The sequence below is a fragment of the Pinus tabuliformis genome, chromosome 9 (genome assembly GCF_031772625.1).
Source record: "Pinus tabuliformis cultivar Carrire ecotype Pingquan chromosome 9, CPIR1, whole genome shotgun sequence".
Lineage (NCBI taxonomy): Eukaryota > Viridiplantae > Streptophyta > Pinopsida > Pinales > Pinaceae > Pinus > Pinus tabuliformis.
The window spans coordinates 1,386,074,758-1,386,097,904 of NC_142307.1; the positions used below are offsets into that span (position 1 = coordinate 1,386,074,758).

At 39.8% G+C, this 23,147-nt stretch overlaps 1 pseudogene; it reads left to right on the forward strand.

Moving 5' to 3' along the window:
* Positions 1-23,147, forward strand: part of LOC149153674 (linoleate 9S-lipoxygenase A-like) — a 49,734-nt pseudogene that overhangs the window by 8,676 nt on the left and 17,911 nt on the right.

Below are 23,147 nucleotides of genomic sequence, written 5' to 3' on the forward strand. Positions count from 1 at the left end.
GACTTGGTACAGTGCTTTCTTTTGTAATTGTGAATTTGTCTATGTATGCCATTATCTATCTTATTTCTTCTGAACTAAACAAACAAGAGTGTAGGTAGAATCCATTGAAAATGCAGTGCTCTGCTTGAAGTTTGATTTAGTTATTTGATGTTTTCGTCTGTTTAGAGAGGATCCATGGTTGCTCTTTCCCTCTTCAACTCCTCCTCTGTCTGATCCATCCATCTCATTTGATTTAGAGTACCAAAAACAATTGCCTACCTTGCCCCATTGAGATCCCTGCAACACTGAACCTCAATCCCCGCACCCCAAAATCTATTTTCTCATCGGAGTCAACAAAACACCATTTTATCAAATCAACTCCTTGCACTTCATACCTAGCCTAAAATTAGTTTGTATCTCAGTCATCTCAAGCCCCATCGATTATCTTTTGCTGAGATTGACCCGGAGAGAGCCCTCTCCTATCCTCATAAGGCTAGCTACGAGGCTGAGCGTGGTTTGATGTGGACCTAGAAGCTTACCTTTTTAGATTGAGGTAAATCTAGGCTCTAACATAGTGGCAACTCCACTAGGGAAAAAATTGTTTGTCTGTTAGTGTTCTTCGTTTTATAAACTTCAGACGAAGCTTGAAGTTAGCCAGGTAGCCTTCGAAATGCTTTTTCTTTGCATTAGCGCAAGTAGATAAAAGCTACTTCAGTCAATCTCCGGTCTAGTCTTATAAACGGAATATCTAACTTGCAAGTTGCCCCAGTACATGTATCAAGCTCAGATGTGATTGTTTTTGGTGAACAACGATCAGACACAGCAAGGCTGAAATTATTCACCTGGTTATTCCAAATTATTTTTGAGATCAGATCCAAAGACTCCACTGGAGGATGAACCTGACTAGCAAAAACATGAAAGGACAATATGGAAAGATCAGGTATTCAAGTTGGAATTTCATCCAAGACATTTTGTTTTTTGTTCTAAATTATTTCTTGTCTTTTCCCGAGAATGTCAAGAAGGCTTTGCAAAGTATATTGTGTTTGAGAAAAGATCCTCGTCCTGCATTTGATTCCTTCCCTTTGAAGATTGTGAATACCAAAGATTTGCATGCTTTTGAGCTGGATCAAGACCTTTTTTCTGAATCTTGTGATGATCGTCTTCAAACTGATGAACCTCAAGAGACCAAGACTGATTCTGCAGCATTTGTACATACCCCTATGCCTTGTAAAATTCCAGATCGATACAAGCCTCTGATTTTACCTCCTATATCCCATGCTTTCCCTAAAAATCATGACCTATATCTACCAAGATTTGATGGTGAACGCGACAACATCACTGTTGAGAGACATGTTCTGAATTTTGAGTCTTTTCTTGACCTTTTTGAAGTTGATGAAGAGGATGTCAGTATTAGGATTTTTACTCTTTCTTTGCAAGGCAAAGTCAAGAGTTGGTTCAAAACCCTGCCTGATGCGAGCATCTCAGATTTCCAGCAGTTCATCAAAGTTTTCCTCGACAGGTGGGTGGTAAGACAAAAAGCTTTCTTGATTATAGAAGAGTATAACCAGTTGAAAAGACAGCCAAGGGAGACAGTACAACAGTTTTCAGCCAGATTTAACCAAGTTTATTATTCGATGCCTATTAATATAAGACCTCCTCCTGGATCCGCTCTCTTGCACTACCCGGGTGCCTTTGATCCGGAAATGGAGTTTTAGCTGAGAGAAAGGAACCTTGCAACACTTGAAGAGATGCAGAACAGTGCAGTAGATGTAGAGGTTCATTTGTTGATCCGAAGGGCAAGGTTGAAGGAACAAGAGATCAAAAACATAGATCTAGAGGAATCGACATCTCTAGAGGTAAAGCTTGACATTTTGGCAAGTGCAGTGGAAGAGATGATGCAAAAGATCATCACAAGGAATGAGTATAATGTTCAAGCCCATGGCTCGCTGATTGAAGAAGAACAAATGGCTGCTCCAAAACATCTTTTTTCTTATCCCAGTTGTCATAGATCTGATAATGATTGTTTTGTAGATCATCTTGGAGAAGAGAGATCTGTTGATATGACATGTATGCTTGATGATGTCTTTTATACTGATGATTTGCCTCAGTTTGATCAGTATGATGATGATTATGTTCTCCAAACAGAAGCTAATCTTGCAGACAAATCAACAGCTAGTTTGTGGGAGGAGGAAGTTCATTTTCAACAGCTCGAATATAGTGATTAGCCGAAACATATCAACTATGACAGTGACGAGGAAACAAATTTTGAAGTAAGTGAAGGATCTTTACCTTTTTGTTTTTCTTCGTTTCAGTTCCTCAGAGACAACATTCATGCACTCAGAAATCAATTGTTGACAAGTCTTGATCTAGACCACCTTGAGAGCAATGAAAACCTTGTTCAAGACTTCTCATATCCAGATTTGCGGCCCCCGAATGCCATTGATTGTCAAGTTGTAGATGAAGACTTGGAAGCTGGCACATACAATCAAATGATACAAGATGATTCCATACCATTTTGTTTTGAATAATTTCAGTTTCTGAAGGGAAAATTGCATAGTATATCTTCAAATGAGCAGCCTGTAGAAATTCATGCAATCTCATCGGAACCAATAGAAAATGGGTTGCAGTAGTCTTTTCAAGTTTTTCACGATCCAATAGCTAATGTGTTGGATAATGTTTGCAGTCAAAGTCCTTCCCCATTGACTATATGTGAGCTTGAAATGTGTACTGATACAAACTTGATCTGACAGCCAGTCTCTTTGTCATTTTCAGCAGGTGTCTCGTCACAAAGTGGTGAGCTCCAGTATTGTAGAAATAATGCTACAACTCCTGGAACTCCCTTCTTTAATTTTATCAACCCGGTAATTCGTAACAAACTTGGAAGCGACGGTGATGTATGCACAAGTACTAGCTCTTGCCGCAGCTGTCACTTGGTAAGCTGGCACAAGTCCGCTAGGGGCTCAAGCCAACTTCTATGAGCTCTTAGAAGAAGCTTTTTAACTGATGGACGAAAGCTAACTCAAAGGAAGCTAATCTACTTGCGGAAAGAAACTGAAAGCCAAAAAGAAACGCAAACCCTAGCAAACCCTAATTCTACCAACTAGTCCTACTGATGCAAAGGAAAGAATGCCAACTACGAAAAGAGATGCCATTACTTCTAGGAAGGTAAAATGCATGTTTCTAAGTTATCACTATCTGAAGAAAACATCTTTTTGTATTTTTGCTTAAGTTGTTGAAATTATCATGCATGTGCTTCTAACTAGTTTTCCACTGTGCAGGGATGGATCAAGGGATGAAATGATTTGGGAAAGGTTGGGATGGCACAGAGAGGGTCTAAGGGATCCCTAACATTCTTTCTGAGAGTTTCACAAAGTCTGGATGCCATGCAACCGTGTTTATGAACTTCTACAGGAAGTCTGCAGGGGTTTCTACAGGAAGTTCTGTAATTCTTCTACAGGATGTTTCGAAATGGGATTTTTGAGGATGGGTGATTGATGGAAGATGCATGGATGGTTATGGAGATAGGATGGGGGTCTGAAGTGACCCAGGAACTGATGGATGGAGTGGTGAGATGATATGTGGAAGGCTGATTTGGCTTTAAGGTAGTTGAGACAACAATGGAGAAGAAGGTAGGGTTACGGGGGCAAGAGGATGGGTGTGAAGTGAGAAGCCTAGATATGGGATGAATCAGATGGTTCTGATGAAGCTTGACCATGTGAGTGAGTGATAGAGATGCCCTGCACAATGCACATTCAACCGAATCAATGAATTCTTGCAAACAAACTGAGTCCTAGCTAACTTAATCTAACTGTCAATGAAATGAATAAACAGCAGCCTCGTTTGGAAAGAGAACCATGTACATCACGTAAGCAAGAACATTCCGAAAGATCTAAATGCATGACAAACTCCTATCAATCGATTCCCAAACATAAAAAGCTACTTTAACCAACAAAAACAACCAAAATAACAAAGCAAGATCTAAAGAGCAGATTTTATTTTGAGAACGCAGCAAACACACATAAAGATAAACAGGGGAGGTACTGGGCGCTTGAGATGGGCCCAACCCCAAGAGCTACAGCCTCCCAAGAGAGATTTAGAGCTGGTGCAAAGCTGAATTCATCTTTATTAATCAAGAATGAAGAGTTACATCAAAATTGTCCACAAGGAGAGCTTGAGAATGAGCTGAAAGCAAAGCTAATCTATTTCATACAAATCGAATTACAAAATGACTACAACAAGGCTATGAAATGACTAACTACTGGCTACTATCTACTGGCTAACTAGCTAACATCCACTGGCTACACTGGCTAACCAAAATGAGGCCCTAAGCCTTCTTATTTATACAATTTGAGGACCCAACAGTCCTCCTAGAATTTAGGGACTCGGCTGCCCAAAACTTGGAGTTAACAACAGTCCTACTTGACTTGCTTGGCTGCCCTTGTGTTGATTGATTCGGTGGCCCTTGAACTCCTAGCTGATGGTGGAGAATTCGAGGTAAGGGCCCATAAATGAAGGGGACACCTTCCTACAAATCCTCTAGCTTGTTCTCCCACGAATTTGGCTGCCAAGTGCTCATTAAGACCTTCAATTTTGTCTCCAAGTTGACCAAAAAGGCTACACAAAGCACCCATTAGACTTGTTGGCATAATGACTAACCAAATTCACTCTATTAACATAAATATAATCAAAAACATGCAATAAACTAATGAGAATGGTGGATTAAGTCAAATTAGGAGGTTGAATGAGCCCAAATAATTGTACATTTTTGGGGCTCATCACAAAGCTCAAATCAAAGTTTGCATTCATGGTATGAAGAGAAGAGAAGTAATCCAATGGATGAGCTAAGTCCCAATGTGCATGAATTTCGAGATCCTTATGCAGTGTTTCTAGAGGCAGATAGAGAATCCATAGTATTCAACGGATCTGTTCACAAGTTTTCATGGGAGTTGCCTTTCAGTAGTTCTCTCTTGTTGTTCATAAGCGAGCACTTGCGGAGAATTCAAACAGCAGCCGTAATACTTACTTGGTTGCATTGGTTGTTTCATTTCACTTGATCAGGTGATGAATGAAACTGTTAGAGTAGGTTTGATGAATAAGCTCAACCTTGAGCATCTTTTCTAGTTTGTCGGTTCTGTTTAAGTATCGAGTCAGTTTTTAGTTGAGTGAGAGTCAATTTGTGTCGTCAAGTCATCAATTTTCAGTCATGCATTTCAGCTTGAGTTTTTTACTCCATTGCCCAATGGACAAGGAACTGGTCTGCTCTCCCAAAGATCTTCCGTTCTTGGCACATCCAAGGAGCTACCATCCCCATTGGAGCCAATGTTAGTGTCAGTCTTTTCAGTCTTCCTCCAGTGATCAAACATGCTCTTACAAAGTGATTTTAAAGTGTCAAGGTCAAATTTTGTCATTTCAGTGAGTCTTCAAGCAAAATTTGGTCACTAGGTATTAGGTCTAGGGTTTGTTTTTACTCCTTGCAAAGTTGTCCAAATGTCGGTCCATGTCACCATTAAGCTGAGTGTACCATCATTTAGAGGGTTTTCATCATCATCCCAGGTTCCAATGGGTCATTTTACACCTTGTTCATGCTTCAGTTGTGCCTAGGAAAGGTTCATTTCCCTCTCCTAGGGTTTTGAAGGCAATTTCTTTTGGATGGTCAAATAATTAGCAAAAGTTGTATCCTGATGTTCATACACATTCCCCTATCCTTATATGTACCTTATTAAACACTTCCAATCACTGAGATCCCCCAAATTCCTCATTTTTGTACAAACCCTAGTTTCTTGCTACAACTTGGAAATTTTTTGCCCTTTTGGACCCCTTCCCCTCACTCAATATTTGAAATTCCACTTTCTCCTACTTCCTAACATCCCTACCTACTTCCCAAAATTTTCTCAAGAATTTAGAAGCCCCTTATCCCCTTCATTTCGCTTCATTTCGACAAATCCCCTGTTCCACACATCGAGATAGGTTTTACTCCAATGATGTTTATGAGCAATAAAATATGAATTTGGGAAAAATGAGAGAGGTTTGTGTCCACAATATGCGAAGGAAGAAAAACCTCCTTCACTTTTTACACAAGTGTCGTGGTTTTAGAGAAATGTCAAAAATACAGTTGCCTCGGGAGAATGGATGCACCTCTGAAGTGACCTTGGGAAAATCAAGTTTTCTCCTAGCTTGGTTGGCCAAATAACTTGCTTTATGATTCAAGGATAACTAGACACAAATATCTTTCTAATGAGCTATCATGAGCTCAATTTGGAGTTGAGGAAGCCCTTCAAACGTTGACTGCAGCAGCAATTTGCCTTTAGGAAGCCTCATTTTGCACATTTTGACCAGTCTTGGGAGCTTTAATTTTTGACAGGGAAAATGAACTCCAAATTAAAAAATTATAGTTGGGTTGAAAAGTAGACTCAAATACCTTTCCAACGAGCTATCCCGCACCTAACTTTGACACCAGGAAGGCCTCCAAAAGTCTCCTGGAAAAAGCGTGATGCATTGGGCAGGTGGCGCGGCGCACATAACTAGCGCGGCGCATTGGGCTGCAATTTCCAGTGCAAATTTACACTAGCGCGACACATAGAGAAGGCATGGCACATTGGGTTTGATGCACGGCGCATACATCCAGCAAGCCCAAAAACTTCAAAAATTTGCTCCAAAATCTCCCAATATGCTTGGATCATCATTTGTACAAGTAGTTTGAGCTTCTGTCATAGCTTTTCATCCAAATTTGATGGTTGTTTGATGGTATTTGTTGCATGGTGATTATTTAAAGAAATCAAACCCTACTTCTCCAAAATTTCCAAAGCAAATAGTGCTAGGGTTTTGATTGACTGTTTTGCTACCAAGTTCATCACTCCCTTATTTCATATTTTCCATTGATTTCCTTATTCCCCAAGTTCACATACCCCTTAATTCACTAATCCTATACCCCTACTCCCATTTCCTAAAATCAAAACTCAAACTCCCAAACCCTAGTCCCATACTAAAAACTCCCAAACTACTCCTTGACCCCTATTCCCTTGATTAAACCCCCCTACCCCCAGCAGTCCCTAAAATCCCTCACTATTTGTTCCTCCCCCTATAGTTGTACCACTCTTCCCCTTGGTGGCAAAAGTCAAAACACACCATCAAGACAGTTCAACACATCACAGCTCACCTATTTCTCATCAAGGCAGCTCCAAGATAGTTCATCCACTAGCAGAGATGGCATCTGATCCGTCATATGCTTATGAAGAGGAGACACACAGTGACTCACCTACAAAGGTACATGCACCCAAGAGACCTCATAAAAGTGGCAAAACATACGGGAAAACCGCCAAGTTGCCCAAAGGAGGATGGTGGAGTTCACTTCACTTGAGGAAAAGGTCAATGCTGATCGGGAGTCATGGCTTGAAAGAGCCAATATCCACTTGGAGAGGAGGTTGGAGAAAGCCATCAATGAGAAGAATGTGTTGAGAAACATGGCGTATCATTATTTGTCAAGGAATATGGTGTGCCAAGTGAATCAGGTGTTTAAAGGAAAAATTAAGGAAGGCATCAAAGAGGCAAAAGGAGCATGATTGACTTCAAACATTGGCCAAGGCTTCCTTGGCCCAACATAGCTCTTGATAGAGAAGGTCCAGCCCAAATTTCAAGAAATTTGGAGCAATTTTGCATTTTGAAATTTTTTTGCACAAAAAACAGAGTTTTCCTCCCTATGCGCTGTGCCACGTGGCGCTCGCTTTTGCTAGGGGGATCCAAATCCCAAAAACTCAGCATTTTTGGATTTGGCATGAAAATTTATGCTTTCCTACCTATGGCCAAGAAATATGGGCAAGTTTTGAGCCCTAAAAAAGGTAAAAAACTCTCAAAAAATGACCTCACTGCCCCTATTTTGACACATAGGAAGCAGTCTTGGGAGAACTGACTTTTGGAGAGGCAAATTGAGGCCAAATTGCAAAATTCCACTTGGGGTGGAAGGTAGACAGGCAGACCTTTCCAACAAGCACACTTGGAACTAATTTGGACACTAGGAAGGCCTTCAAAAGTGGGTCCAAAAAGGCGCTACGCATAGAGAATCAGGCGCGACGCATAGAGGAAAAATTACCAGTTTGACCAAGTTTTGCTCTGTTTTTCACCTAGCTTTGCCTAGTTTGACATTTTCACTTTCCTAATGGAAAATTTGTGATGTAATTTGATGTAAATTGATGGATCATGATGTAAATATGTTAAATTTTCACTTGTATAGGTAGATTCATCAGTTTAAAGGTTGTTTGAAACTGAATGAATCAGTTCCCTTGTTTCTAGAGGCATGTTGTTCTGTTGCCTAATTTCTAGTTCTCAGTTTAGAATTAGTTGAAACAACTCCTAAACATGTGTGCTAGACCCCTAGAGGCAAGGATGAGCTATGTTTGCCTATATTATGTTGTTTTCAGTCATTAGCATGGTTGGACTCTTGAGAAATCTTGGAGCTTCATTGTACACTCATATTTTCATTTTGGCTAAGGAATTGAGACCAGGATTTGCAGTACTCTTTGGGATTCATGTGGCAATTTGACTTGGTACAATGTTTTCTTTTGTAATTGTGAATTTATTTATGTATGCCATTATCTATCTTATTTCTTTTGAACTAAACAAACAAGAGTGTAAGTAGAATCCATTGAAAATGCAGTGCTCTACTTGAAGTTTGATTTAGTTATTTGATGTTTTCGTCTGTTGGGAGAGGATCTATGGTTGCTCTTGCCCTCTTCAACTCCTCCTTTGTCTGATACATCCATCTCATTTGATTTAGAGTACCAAAAACAATTGCCTACCTTGCCCCATTGAGATCCCTGCAGCACTAAACCTCAATCCCCGCACCCCAAAATCTATTTTCTCATCGGAGTCAACAAAACACCATTTTATCAAATCAACTCCTTGCACTTCATACCTAGCCTAAAATTAGTTTGTATCTCAGTCATCTCAAGCCCCATCGATTATCTTTTGCTGAGATTGACCCGGAGAGAGCCCTCTCCTGTCCTCGTAGGTCTAGCTACGAGGCTGAGCGTGGTTTGATGTGGAACTAGAAGCTTACCTTTTCAGCTTGAGGTAAATCTAGGCTCTAACATGGCCCTTCACATCCCCAACATTGTATAGGTGGTCTGGTGGCTAGTTTACTTCAGTTCTTCCTGACTGCTCATTCATTTTGGTTTCACCTAGTAGCTTAAATCTGGGTTGATTTCTATTCATATTCCGACTAGTTTGACCTTTATACGGTCCTTTGTTGATTGTGCCCTTATTTCCCTTGTGATTGGAAGTAAATTTAATCCCCTTTTTGTCAGCCCATCTTTTTCCCACATCTCCCTTTTGTTTGTTTTGCTGGTAGCATATCTGTGCTTTCCATATAACTTCGTCCATGGTTTTTGGGTTATCAAACTCAAGTCATTCTTTCATGAACAGTGGAAGACTGCTGATAAACTGTTGTACTTTTGCCTTTTCTTCACGTATGTAAGGGACATACCGAAGTAAAGATGTGAATTTTGCTATGAACTCATCCATAGACAATTGACCCAGTCGGAAAGCGTGAAACTCCTTTGCCTTTTCATCATAAAATCTTTTAGTTAGATATTTTTCTTTAAAATACCTTTGAAAATTTTCCCAGGTTATGCTTTGTTCATTTACTCCGCAAACTGTTTTTACTTCTTCCCACCATAAGGTGGATTTCCCTTGTAGTTGGAAGATGGCCAAATGAGCCTTTAAATTATGGTCGTACTTGTACAACTGAAAATACTTTTTCATATTGATGAGCTAGGCTTCCACTGCCTCTTCCTATTCACCATCAAAGAGGGGAGGTTTTATTTCCCAAAATTCCCCTTGAAGCTCCATTTTCTGTCTTTTCCATGTCTTGTGTCCCAACACATTATTCGATTCTTCTTCATGATTCTCTTCGCCACCTTCTGTTTCCACATTCTCAGTTCGAAATTATTGCTTGCCAGTCATATTTCCATGCTCAGGGCTGGGTATTAGTGGCCAATGATTCTATCTATCAAATAGACTCTTCATAATCTTCTCTTCTTTATCTTCCCATAACCGGGCCATCTCCTCCTTCAATTCTTGTACAATCTCCATGATGGCAATATTGGTATTGCGCGTCTCTTTCCCCAATTGTACCCATACCTCAGCATAGGTTTCTTGAAATGATGTTGTCCTTGTTCCCGTTACGGACCTGTGTGGTGGATTTCCAATCCTCCTCATGCTGACTGCTTTCCCTTCTTCCTCTATGCACATCAAAGATGTTGTTATTTACTTATATTCCAGAGGACTCAATTTTGCATCCTGAGCACTCTGATACCATATGTCATAAACCCACATGTCAAGATATTCATAAAATAAAATAAAAAATTACTTGGTATCAAGCAGAGTTATTTCATCATTAAGTGCACATTTACACCAATACTGTAATTTCTTGCCAATGCTATTTTACATCTCATCGAATTTTAATATAGTATGGTCCTTTTGTAAAAATCAAACGAAACATATTTTTATATAATCTTGGCATGTATAATGTTTATCATGAACATACATTGGTTTGAGTTTCCAACCAAGTTAGCTAGCCCGTGCTTACCAACCTTTAGACCATGACTAATTATATTGTTGTATATCAAACTTTAATTTTAAGCTAAGTTCTTTAATTCTATCATGTCATTGCGCTAAGCATTAATTTGCCACCCGTCTACACTTAAAGCTGCATTAACTCTATGGATGATGCATCGACCTAGGTATGGAGGTATCGCCCCTCTGGAGTCTTTGTCTACTGTATAAATTCGTCATCGATCTCGGGAGTGACTCCTCATCCACAGTCCCCAGATGTCGACTCATATCAGACGGTGGTGGAGAACCTCAGGGTTCTATGCCTCTGATGTAGTTTTATCGCCTTCTCATTTCTTCCTTCCTGGATTACACATAACGCTCTCTGTAGAGAGGTTTTCTGTGTATAGTTAGCTACAGGTCTAACCTTCGTCATTTTCAGGGCATTTGTTTCGTAATTAGGTTCATCTTTGTCATGTTATGCTTCCTAATCGACAATGGGGACCTTTGACAGGTGCATTTGGTTCTAGTTTGGCATCCTGTTGTGAGGAGGGTTTTTACATGCAGCTACAATCTAGGTAAATTTTTTAATGTGGTCGATACAATTCTGTTCACAAGTTTACCCATTGTTTTTTATATGTGTAGTGTTTAACTTTTGTTACTCTTCCCAGGAGGGATGGAGGGTTTCACAGGTGACGGTGGTTTGGGTGAGGTGCTGGAAAAAGCCTTTGCTCGGCCAGCTAGGTGCGACGATGGTTGTTCCAGCCCATCTACCAGGTACTTGCGTTTTTCCCATTACAATTTTTAAGGGTTTCTTAGGTTTGAGGTTTTGGGTTCTAAAGAGAAAGAAGACTTCGGTATCAGAACTGTTAACTTATCTGTCTATGTATAATTTCTATTAACTGCAACATCTCTAATATTAAAAGTTCATTAGCTTTAAGGGTGAATTATATTTTTAATAAGTTCTGTAATAGATTTTAATGGTGGACAAAACCATGGTCTAGCTCTGTTTTCCATCCTTTTTGGATAATAGGTTCGCTATAGTTTCTCAATGTTGTTGAAAGGGCTTTGCAGCCGACTCGATGAACATTACAGTTCTTGTTTTCCATGTATAATAATTGTTCTATATACCTCTTCTGAATAATGTAATAATTGGTAAAATGCTTTATCATTTTCTTCAGATATTAAAGTCGAAATTCTCAACCATTTTTCAAGTTGAATCTATAATTTTTAAGGTCCACTACAATTTTCAAGTGGAGTTTACAATTTATGTGGCATTGCCCACAATAAAAGGATATATATTTACCCGTCACAAGTCAATAAACTCAGTTTCTTTTCGTTTTGTTTACTGTTTAAATTTTTTGTTATTACCGGAAGGTCTGGGTTCTTAATTGATCCTCTTTACACAGTTCGAATTTCTATGAGGGTTTTCGATCATGTATTATTTTTCCTTCTTTCCCCTGTAATCAGGGTTTTCCTTTACGTTTTAAAGGAATTATTGGCATACTAGTTCTTTTATAAATTTGTGTGGAAAATCTCGGCAATTCTTGATTTCTTGTTTTGTTCTATTGACATAATGTCTGCATATCTAGACTTCTATAAGTTCCTGTGTACTATAACCGCATATAGACTGTGTTTCTCTCTTGGTCTGAGTAAAGTAATTCTTCTTTCTAACTTAGGTACATAAAAATTGCTTATGGACTATTCTACATAGGACACACAGAATTAACCATTCTATCTCTAAAATATCTGTTAGCAAATATCAAGCATAGTTTTATATATATCATACCTTTACTTATATAGTATGATATTTCAATTATCTGGAACATGCTAACTTCCAGTTTGGTATGAAACTAGACCTTGATCTGCTTGCTACTTTTCCTCCCAACCTTGAGACCAATATACCAGCTGGTCCCTCCATCATGTTGTTCATGAATACAGGAACCATCTCTTTTTTTTTGAGAAACCACTGTCTCACTGCTTAGAGCTCTCTGATCCAAACCAGACACAGCTACAAAAAGATTTCCTCCCAACCTTGAGACTACTGTACCAACTAGTCCCCCCCTGTGCTGTTCCTGCATACATCACACTGCTGTTACGTTCCATTTGTGCTCTCATATTTTTCAATAACTACATCACACTGTTGTTAGGTTCCATTTGTGCTTTTATATGGGTTGTGCAATAGTTTTTATTTTTTATATTAATTATAATTTTACACAGTTACAAATAAAAATAAGTGGTAAAATTGAATTAATTAGATTTTAAATAAATAAATTTAAGTATTATGAAAAATTAATAATGTTTTTTTTTTGTAAGTTTGGTAGGACCCTCTCATTTTCGAGTTTTTACATGTCTGTTATTCACCCCATTTCCAGGGAAGGTAGCACAAGAATCGAATCCAAGATCTCCTATTTGGTGAGACTTCATTTCCACGGCCATTGCCACTTGAGCTACCCCATGCAGATGAAAAAATTAATAATGTTAAATTATGAAAAAGTTTTAAATTTGTTTTGGTGAAACATAATTAATAATTGATCAATCATACATTGTTTCAATTAATAGCTAATCAATTATACATTTCCTATAGCAGGTATATAACAAGTACAATAATGTGTAATGTAAACCAGAATTGTATTTTTGAAAATCAAAATTATAACTATCAAGATTCAAGATTTTAGATATTTCAAAATTTTTGTATAATTAAATCCATTTATATTATAGAGAAAAATAAATGTTTCAAAAACTCTCACCAATAGTAATTTTTTTTTTTTTAATTTCTTAGCTGATTAAGCATAAATTCTTCGTCCAAAGTGAATTATAGCCTCATTCAACAACGCCATAAATTCATTCAAACATCCAAGAACTTTAGGTGGTGGAAAGTGGAATGGAAATAAATATGTATCTTTCCGTGGGGATAAGCTTGTAATGGAAATAAATATGTCTCTTTCCGTGTGGATAAGATAGGGCATACAATTGGTGTGAATATAATGGAATTGAAGTTAGTATGAGTCATGTTAAATGTATCATATAGTATCATCATCTCATTTATTTCTATTGCATCTCTTCTGTTATCACTCAGGTTGTTCCCTTTGACTCCTAAGGGAATACGGCCGAGGTAACCACAGACCAATCTTTGGATTGCAGGTCCTAGCGTACCTGCAATCAGAGAGGGCTCTCTCTTTATGATTTAGCTTTGTTTTAGGGGTGATTTTAGGCTAGATATGATGTGCATGGGTTTGTTTTATGTTTGGTGGGAAGGATGATGATTTCAAGCAGAGTTGGGATGCATAGTGTGAGAAGTTCAAACCATTGGGAATGGAGTCAAGGATAAGGGCTGCTGGTGCATTTTCTTGGTCACAAGAGGAATACAGAGTAGGATAGCTACACATGGAACAATACCAATGCTGGAAAAAAGATGGAATGAAGGTCAAAGATGAAAGGCAACTAAGAATCTTTCATCAGCTAACAGAAGGAGGGCGAATGAACTTTATCTAGGAGCAGTCAAGGATTCCTAAACAATCATTCATAAATGAGAGAAACAGTGTAAACATGATCATTTAAGTATGCATATTCATAACTATTTCTGAGGAAAAACATGTAGAAATAACAGAAATTGAGCATAGAGTGCTGCTAAGCAAAGTCTAAGCTATTCTTCCTTCCTGCTATTTAGATGGTGACACAATGGTGGCATAAACGCATATAAACTATAAACAGAGGTAAGAAACACTTATTGGGCCATGTAGAAGCACAAGAATTCCATAGTTCACTCTTCAGCCCTTAAAAAACACAACAGATAGTTCATCATCCAAGCATTCCAGCAATCTTTGATTATAGAGGCTCTCAAAGAATACAACGCAAGTCTGGAGAGGAGTTATCAACCAACCAACCCTTTAAACAATGAACAGGGTGGTTTATATAGAGAAAATATCCAAAAAATATCTACTACAGCAGATCTTAAACAGATCTGAGGGAAATAAGTGCCTTTAACCTAACTTCTGCTTGAAATAAATGCATAAAATATCTATCTAAGCTGCGCTGGAGGCAGCAGCATTAAAAAATGAGTTGATATGTGTCCTTATGGCTCTGTGCTGTTCATTTAGCCATAACTGTGCTTTGGGCTTTGATCCACTGCTCTCAGGTGGCTTTAAATATCATTAACTGTGATCTGAGAGCCTTAAATGGCTTTTACTGCTTTCTTTGACTTTGATGGAGGCCCTTTAATGCTCATCTGCTTGGCTTGAAGTCTTTCACTGAAAATCTCTGACTGATACACTTTGCCACAACTTTGATACTCTTTAATACTTGAATCGGGGCCTTTTCTCTCCACTGATACTCTCTAATCTGTCAAATCGCCCTTTTTCATCTCTTTATGGTAAAAATAGGTGCTGTGGCGCTTTCTGTGGCTTTTGGAACTGTATCGGCGCTTGGCCGATCAAAACATCAACAAAAATGAAGAAATCCTGCAAAAAATGGCGGAGGGAATGCAACCAGATAACTGTGCTGGGCCATGCTCATTGTTCGGAGCAAAATCTGGGCTTGGAGCGATAAAAAATGGTTAAAAAATGCTATAATCCCTTGAACTGGAGTGCGCACAGGCGCAGTCATGAAATAATGAAGAAATGGCCTTTTTTCCTTTACACAGAAAAGACCATTTTTCACGTAAAATTCATGAAAAACCAAGGCGAGAGCGATACTGTAGCGGGGAATAAATCCTGGTCGTTGGATCGCTCGGAGGCAGATCCAATGGCTAAGATTAAGTCGCAATATCGCTTATTGGCGGGGTGGAGGGGCGAGGCTTTATATATATGCGATGGAGCGATGGAGCGATCGCCGATATCGCATCGACGATTGGCTATCGGGGAAGGCTTTTAAATATAAGCGATGGGCGATGCGATGGGAGCGATGCGATGTAATCTGGGCCATTGATCTGGGCGGGGGCAATCGAACAGCTGAGGTTTAATCGCAATATCGCTATCGGGGAAACCCCGGGGTGGGCCTTTGTATTGTATTTGCGATGCGATATGCGATATATGCATGCTTTGCGGTAAAACGGGGAATTGCGAAAAAACTTAAGTTTTATGAAAAAACTTAAGTTTTACGATAAAAGGCAAAAAACGATAAAAGCGGAGATATGCAGGAAATATGGAATATACGGTACGGAGGGCTCCCGATAGCGATATCGCTTCGGATGCGATAGCGATATCGCATCAGAGCAAGGGGAATGGGGGCATATATATATGGGGCCATCATTGCTATAACCTCTGACAGCGATATCGCATCGGAGGGGGGGATTTCCATCTGAGGAGGGTTTAATGAATTAAAAGGGAGTTTTAAAGCATTGAAAGGGGGTATTTTGCCTTACAAAAGGTAAAAGGAAATCGAAGGAAGGCTTTTTATGCTTTAAAAGGGGTTTAAAGCATGGAAGAGGGTTTTATGAAGCAATAAAAGGGGGTTTATGCATTGGAAGGGGTCCAAATGCATTAGAAGATGGTTTTAGAGGGAAAATTGAGGGTTCTTGCTAAGTTTCAAATAAACTTAGTAATTCCCAAGGCATAATTATGGTTATTTTTCAACCAAAGGGAGGGGATATGTATATAAAGGGATTTATAACGTATTGTAAGTAGGGGAAGGGGAAATAGCTAGGGATTTATGTAATAAGTTAGAAGTTAATATGAATTTTGATCAGAAAAGCGCTAAGGATATAAATCTTAGGCTTCAAAGGGGAAATAGGACTTATAGAAGAGACATGAGCACTCCTAAGCAAAGTAGACCTTTACTTAGGCAAATGTTATGAAACATGATGAATTTTTAGAGATGTCAAGCAGATCTTAACATCTTTAGGGGAAGTTAGTGAATGATTTGGGGAAAAGGAAGAAGGGGAAGTTAGTCATGCCTCGCTTGAGCTACTCCAAGGGAAAATTGCCTTGCACTTGTGATTTGAAGTAGATCTAACACTTTGAAACACAAAACTGATCACAATCCTTGATTCTGCAACCTCAAAACTGCCTACCCAGCCTACTTACTTAACATTTTATCTTCTTTTTGTTTGGGTGCACTTGAACTAGCAAACCCAGCTTTTCAACTTTTCTTTTGGCTATCCTCCTATCTAAATCTACCCTTATACCTTCCTGGGGCTCAGATTAAGCTGTTGAGCACCCTTGATTCTCTACCTATCTACTAATCTGCCAAGATTAAACAGTTTGGTCAGATCTTTATTCTCTATCTCTAAAAACAAGAAATTTAAACCTAGGGAAGCCAAGATTAAGTTGTTTGGCCTTCCCTTAACTGAGAAATCCTTCAAAAATGGAACTTTTGCAGCATGGAAAAGATGAACATTTTTGGCACTTCCACTGTCAATCATGAAATATGAAACCTATTGCAATAGGAGGCTAACATCTTCCTCAGCAGAAATGATTATCATTATAATTCCATCTCCCTTCACATTCTTCCAGTTAGGGTATAACTTGCAGCAATATCCAATTATCGATCCACCATGGATACACTTTCAGAGGTCTTTCACATTGGCGCCCATTATAGGTGTACGTCTGGACAACAAAAGAAGATTGAAGGTTTTGCGGTATTACAAATAAAAAACGTTTTAGATTTTAATGATTTCAGTGCAAACATAATAGACGATCCTAGCGAGCTAATTAGAAAGGGAGTTTCATTCCAACTTCTCAACGCATATTGTTGGAGGTACTACGCACCTAGGACCTTCATTATTGGCACTGACTATCCATTCATGCATGGGACTACATGCAAGATCCTTTCTGCATGATTTACTCCCTGATTCGCTCCTCCTTTCACTCCACAACTGGCTAGTTCTCTCTAGAACTTGTTGTGGGACTACATGCAAGATCCTTTCTACATGATTTACTCCCTGATTTGCTCCTCCTTTCACTCCGCAACTGGCTAGTTCTCTCCAGAACTTGTTGTAGGTGTCGATTCCTCTCATTGATCACCACTATGGCGCATTACCTTGGGATCTTCACCCAGTAATGCTATATCATGAGCATTGTAACCTATTTTCTGTATCAATCATTCTTTTTTGTTCTTTCGATTCTTTTAGTGTTTTTTCTCTACAAAGCTGTGTGTTCAACCTTTACTAGCTATATTCATCTGTGTAGGTTTTATAACACATCTACATGGTATCAGAGCCCACAAGTTGCTAGATAAAAGGCGCACAAGTACTTTATTTTGCAGGTATTACAGCTTGGAGATCGAAGATCGATAGAAAAATGGGGTTTCCCAAAGCATCGATCCTAACACCGTACAAATAGCATGAATGGAAGGACCATATGGCTCGATACCTTCGTCAGAAAGGGTTGTACAGGATCACCATGGCTACAGAAGTGGAACCCACTTTAGCCATATTGAAATCCAAGTACCTCAACCGCATTCCATATGCATGTGCATCTCCCCAAAGTTGCAGTTTCATCTATCTACCTGCAATAATCCCAATGAGATTTGGAAAAAGGTTGAAGAACTTTACGGGAAATAGGATGAGATGAAAGGACATCTGCTTGAAGTGGAGTTGCTCTCATTGGATCCACAGAACTATGACATAATTCAAGACTTCTTCACCAAATATATTGATCTATTGTTGCAACTCAAGGGTTGTGGAACTGACAAATCCAAAGAGGAGAGTCACCAAGTTCTCTCAATTATGTCAAAGCTCGGACCAGAATACTCCATCTTTGTGTCTACATTTCCTTCAGTAAGGCTCGCAACAGGTAAATCCTACACTATGCCTCTTCTCAAAGAGTTCATGGAGTCCCTCACTTTTGAACAAGATAAACTCATTGGCATGGGGAAAATCAAACCTCCAAAAGCGCATGCACTTGCCGTGCATGATGGCAGCCACAATAAAAATCACAGATCTGATTCAAATCAGAAAAATCAGCAGCAAAAAGACAAGGGAAAAGTGCATTCCCATCCAAAGAAGGAAGGGTACACCAATCCCTTCAATGACTCCTCCAGCTCTAGAAATGAGAAAGGGAACAAAGGAGACAAATGCACCTACTGTCACCAAAGATTCCATCTGGAATCCTCCTGCATGAAGAAAAAAATTGACTAAATGACAGAAATCCTTTAGAAGCACAACCTTGTGGACCACATCCCTCAAGATGCCAAGAAGAAAACTGAGGATCTGCCACACGAGAAAGGTAACAATTTTCATGCTTTAGTTGCAATTAATTCTTCCCCTGATGCATGGATTATAGATTCTAGTTCATCACATCATATGGCTACTGAAAAGGAAGTCTATTCCTCTTTGGATGCATGCAAAGGACCTCCCATCCTCATGGGAGATGACTCACCTATTGAGGTCACCGGAAAAGGTAGAGTGGAACTTTTACACTGAAGATTTGAAGATGTGCTTAATGTTACAAAACTTTTGGTAAACCTACTTTCAGTTTATCATATCACTCATTCTGGCACTGGAAAGAGAGTGGAATTCACTCCATATGCAGTGAACATATCTGACCTACATAGCAACTCCAAGATTGCAACCAGTGAGGTAAACAATGGAGCTAGACTATATACATTTTATGAATTTATTGAATCTGAATCCTCCTTATTGCTTACACATGCTGATGATAGTAGTATGCTTTGGCATGAGAGGTTTGGTCACTTAAATTACAATTATATGCAGCAGCTAAGCAAGCATGAGATGGTGGAAGGCTTGCCAAATATCAGTTTCTCCAAAGGAGTTTGTGAAGAGTGTGTCCTTGGCAAACATCCTAAAGAAAAGTTTGACACTGGCAAGACTCACAGAGCATTTTCTCCTCTAGATCTGATCCATAGTGATCTCATGGGGCCTTTTCCTCATCCTACCATCAACAAGGCAAGGTATGTGCTTACATTTATTGATGATTTCTCATGGTATACTTGGGTGTATCTTCGACCAAATCTAAAGTTTTTGCGCACTTTGAAGATTTCAAAGCACTAGTTGAGACACAGTCAAAGAGAAAGATCAAAGCCCTCCGTACAGAGAATGGGGGGAAATATACTAACACAACACTCTAGAACCTTTGCCTTGAGTCCGGCATACAGTTGCAGCACACAGTTCCATACACTCCGCAGCAGAACGAAGTTGCTGAGAGAAAGAACTGATCTCTCAAAGAGATGGCTTCTTGCATGCTGCATGTTAAGTCACTACCTCATAAGCTATGGGCTGAAGCACTTAATTGTGCTAACTACATCCAAAATAAATCTCCTCATAGATCTACCAAGGATTAGACCCCCTTTAAGGCTTGGAGCGGCACTAAACCGAAGGTCACCCACTTTCGTGTTTTCGGCTCCCGAGCATGGGCCAGGATCCCCTCCGAAAAGAGGAAAGCTCTTGATCCACAGAGCATTGAGTGCATTTATTTTGGATACCTTGATGGTGTGAAGGGATACCGACTCTTGATTTCCTCTACGGACAAGCTCATCATTGAGAAAAGTGTCAAATTTGAGGAAAGTCTCTCGCATGCACCTCAATTGCCGCATGCAGACACCTTTTATCTACCTCATGTCCGAGATGATGACTTAGTACACTCAGATGAAGATACTGAGCATGTATATGCCGAGGTAGAGCATGCAGATGAAGATACAGAGTCTTTAGATACAAATCCAGTGCATGCATATGATGATCCACATCCAAGCCCAGATCGGGCTTCCAGTAGTGAATCAACTTCCCCTGTCATAAACCAGAGAACAATGAGCTTAAGTGAGATATATGCACAAGACCACCCAGCTGTTAGAAATGGTCTTGTGGGGGATAATTCTGATCTGTGGAGCACTAGCTCAGAGTTTATTGAGCCTCCTCTTGCCCTCACTGCCACTGAACCAACGCCATCCCGACATTGTCCTTTGGTTTAGTCTTATAATCCGCAGTCTTATGCTGAGGCTACTGGGCATCCCTCTTGGGAGTCTGCAATGGAGGAGTATAACTCCCTCCTCGAGAACCAGACCTGGGATTTGGTCCCCCTTCCTTTAGGAAGGAAACTTGTCCGATGCAAATGGGTCTACAGGACCAAGAGTGCTGCAGATGGGAAAATCACTAGACATAAAGCCAAGCTAGTAGCCAAAGGCTTCCTGCAAGTGCATGGCATTGATTATGATGCGACCTTTGCTCCAGTAGCAAAGATGAATTCCATACGCCTTGCACTTGCCATTGCGGATGCCCAAGGGTGGGAAGTACATCAGATGGATGAGAAGAATGCCTTTCTCCACGGAGACCTATCTGGGGAGATCTACATGGAGTAGCCACATGGTTTCATTCAGGATTCATCTTTGGTCTGCAGACTAAAGAAGTCTCTCTATGGCCTTACGCAGGCCCCGAGAGCTTGGTATGCGAAGATGGATTCTTTTCTCTTATCACAAAAATTTGAAAGATGTAAGTTTGATCTGAATGTTTACATGCTCAGGACACATGATTCTCTTCTTATCTTAGTTTTGTATGTGGATGATCCCCTGATCACCGGTAGCTCGGATTCAGCCATTATTGCGGTCAAGAGGGCCTTGTATGATAGGTTCTTGATGACGGATATGGGTCCATTACACTTCTTTCTTGGTTTTGAGATCAGCCAGGATTCCACAGGCATCAAACTCTCTCAGACTGAGTATGCACAGGATCTCCTCAAGAGATTTCACATGACTGACTGCACGCCAGCACCGACTCCTTTTCTGTCTGGGGTCCGCCTTGAGGATGGAGGTGACACTCCATTAGTTGACAGTACTCTCTATCGACAGCTAGTGGAGAGCTTACTATACCTCACCCACTCCAGACCAGATCTCTCATATGCAGTATGGGTAGTTTCCATATACATGCAAGAGCCGCATGAGCTACACTGGAATGCTGCGAAGCGCATCCTCCGATATGTGCAAGGCACCATCACCTTCGGAATTCACTATGCAGCAGGCACTGCATTGAATCTCCTTGGCTTCACAGATTCTAATTGGACGAGTGACAACATTGATCGCAAGTCCACCTCCAGATATTCACTCAGTCTAGGGTCTGGCCCTATCTGTTGGTCGAGCAAGAGGCAGGCTGCTATTGCTCTCTCTTCAACTGAGGCTAAGTACAGAGAAGTAGTCAACATCACCATTCAAGCTCTGTGGCTACAACACTTCCTCACTAAGTTGGGCGTCTAGTTCCACTAGCCCACTGTAATTTGGTGTGACAACTAGAGCACTCTCAAATTTTGCAGGGATCCAGTACAGCGGCAGCGGACAAAGCACATAGAGACCCATATGCACTACATCAAAGAATTAGTACATGATCGGGTCATTGATTTGTAGTTCTGTCCTTCAGCAGAACAAACTACAGACATCTTCACCAAGACATTCACTAAGAAAAAGTTTCACTCTTTGCATGATCGTCTTGGAGTGAAGGACACAGTTGCTTAGCAACTATCTTTTCTTCCTCTTTTCTTTTGATTACATTGTATTTTGAAGGGGGGGTTTTCCCACGAGGTTTTCCCTCTTTCCTCAATTTTAGTACAAGTTGCACTTTGTTTTGGGTGACCTTTGGCCTTAGTTGCCAGGGCCCATTTTCTATTTTCCCCCATAGTGGTGTTCAAGGGGGGTGTTAGAGGTACTACACACCTAGGATTTTCATTACTGGCACTGATTGTCCATGCATGCATGGCACTACATTCAAGATCCTTTTTGCATGATTTACTCCCTGATTTGCTCCTCCTTTCACTCCACAACTGGCTAGTTCTCTCCAGAACTTGTTGTGGGACTACATGCAAGATCCTTTCTGCATGATTTACTCCATGATTTGATCCTCCTTTCACTCCGCCACTGGCTAGTTCTCTCCAGAACTTGCTGTAGGTGTCGAGTCCTCTCATTGATCACCACTATGGTGCACTACCTTGGGATCTTCACCCAATAATGCTATATCATGAGCATTGTAACCTATTTTCTGTATCAATCATTCATTTTTTTTCTTTCGATTCTTTTAGTGTTTTTTTCTACAAAGTTGTGTGTTCAACCTTTACTATCTAGATTCATTCGTGCAGGTTTTCTAACACATTTACATATCTGAAATTGATCCTAGTGAGTGCTACTGTCCTCCAACTGCTTTTTCCTTCTTCCTGTTGTTAATTTTGCAGATTCACCCAATTGTCTGTAATTTAATATGTAAATTGTTCGAAAATACATCTGCAGGCAATGGATGTGGAAAGTTTGGTGAGTAAGCACTTCTACAAAATTGGATTTCTACACCTGAAAGACTCGTTACCGGCCAGACTATGTATAGTATCGACTTTGATTGGGACTCTGACTTCGGACCCCCTGGAGCTGTCTTCATCACTAATTCGCATCATGATGAGTTCTTCTTCAACTCACTCACGTTTGAAGTTCCCCATCTTGGCATCATTCATTTCGACTACAACTCATCATTCATTTCGGCTGCAACTCATGGGTGTATTTCAACTGCAACTCATTTGGCCGTATCCTTTTCTCTAATCGGGTAATATATATATATATATATATATATATATATATATATATATATATATATATATATATATATATATGATCAGTATGTAGTGTTCTGTGCAATCTTTCATTGATGGTTAGGTGGTTTAGATAAATTTGATTTGGTTAAGTTTGGAGCTAATTCATGGTTT